Source organism: Cryptotermes secundus, unplaced genomic scaffold, assembly GCF_002891405.2.
Source record: "Cryptotermes secundus unplaced genomic scaffold, Csec_1.0 scaffold2219, whole genome shotgun sequence".
In the NCBI taxonomy this organism is placed as follows: domain Eukaryota; kingdom Metazoa; phylum Arthropoda; class Insecta; order Blattodea; family Kalotermitidae; genus Cryptotermes; species Cryptotermes secundus.
In genome coordinates this window covers 32,665-34,572 of record NW_019728522.1, presented here as the reverse complement: position 1 = coordinate 34,572, position 1,908 = coordinate 32,665, and positions in this window count along the sequence as shown.

Sequence of the window (1,908 nt, the reverse complement as noted above, 5' to 3'; positions counted from 1 at the left end):
AGAGCTATTAATGATAGACCTCTATGGACCTCTACCTACAGGTCGTGGTGGAGTGAAATACCTGTTGGTATGTCTGGAATTCTTCTCCAAACATGTAACTCTGTACCCACTAAAGGCAGCCACCACTAGGAGCTGTTTAAGGAAGCTCAGGGAGCACTATTTCCAAAGTGTTATCAAACCTGAGGCCATTTTGTCTGACCACAGATCGCAATTTGCGAGTCCTGCATGGCGGAAAGCACTGACCGATTTGGGCATTCAGTGCAGATACTCTCCTATTCGACACCCGGAAAGTAATCCGACTGAGCGGATTATGCGCGAACTTGGAAAATACTTTCGAATCTACTGTCACGAGACGCACAAACAATGGCCAGAACTTGTGCCATATATAGAGAACTGGTTGAATTCTTCTGTTAGCCAGTCTACAGGTTATACTCCTGTAGAACTGCTCGATGGAAATCCGAGGCCGGATATCTTCCGAAAGATACTGAAAAAGAGTGCAGACCAGTTACCCCGGGAAGATGTCTTATCTGACAAAATTCTAAAAGCCTATGCTCAGATGAAACTAAGATCAGATCGGCAAAACAAACGACGAAAAACTAGCAAGACTAACTGGCAGCCTAGTCTTCAGGTGCTAGTGCTAGTAAAGTGCCAGCCTGTATCAGATGCAGTGCAGGGCCTTACTTCTAAATTTCAAAGACCGTTTGGGGGACCATTCATCGTTCATCGAAGAGTAAACCCCTCCATCTTCGAACTGGCAGATTCAAAAGGCAGGATTAGGGGGCTCTTCAACCTAAAGCATCTGAAACCCTACCTCGAGGAAAACCTCGAATCCTAGACTCCACAGACAGGACTGAAAGCGGATTCTCGGAAAAAAAGAGAAAAGTCGTTGAAATTTCGAAATTTTCTAAATTATATCTACTACTATTGAGAAATTCCAAATGAAGTGCATGGGTGGATTGCAGCCGACCAACCCTTTCAGAAATTTTAATCCACGAAGGGCACTAATTGATTCCAAGGAGGGTAACCCAACAAGAGAGACAGAGAGCGATTGTAGGAGAAACTTGTAGCAAAGCAACCATTGTGCAGTGAGGGTGAGAGAGAGTTCATTGTTTACATTAGGTTTAAAGGGCTAGTTGCAGATGGATTCAGAAGGGTCAGTCACTGAAGGAAAGTGAGAAAAGATAGTGTCTGAGAGAGACAGAGAGTAGACCAAACATTTTTAAACGCAACCAGTCTAGGCAACCCCAGCGAATTCGATGTTACGAGTGAAGTGCAGTGTTGGTGAACCATAAAACCCCCCTCCGGAAAAAGTGAAATTTTCTTGACGCAAGTGAATGGTCAGAGAATGAAGGACACGGAGAGACAGAAAAAAAAATGTTATGTGACAGTTTAATTTTGTAAGTGTTGTTATAGTCCATAAGTAAGAAACTAGAATAAGATTTAGCAAGGAAAGGAACAGGATGAGGGCAAGTGTTAAAACCCTCAAACCTTGGTAATTTGTGTATGTATCCATGGAATTGAGTGGTGAGGAATGAGCGGCAACCAAACGAGACTTGGGTCCGAAATCGATTCTCGATTCAGACCAACCCTCGCTTGGGGAGTGTAACCGAACCATTGAAATCCTCCCCCCCCTCTTTTTATTTCAGTAGTTTATAAAGTAGACAGTAAGAATTACTAAGAAGCATAGGTTAAGAGACTGTCAGAACAAGCAGATAGACCGAACTTGCGTGGACAAGGACATCTGTTAGTCCTTGCGTCCAAGCATCTGGTGTTGCTTCGAAAAGGGCAGAAATGATACTTCAAGGAACCCCACTGAGTTTCTTTAGAAATTGAGAAGTTGACTTAGGCGGCAAGCCACTTTGAGAATTCGAGCAGTGGCAGTCGCAACGAGCCGTTAGTCAAAAGTGG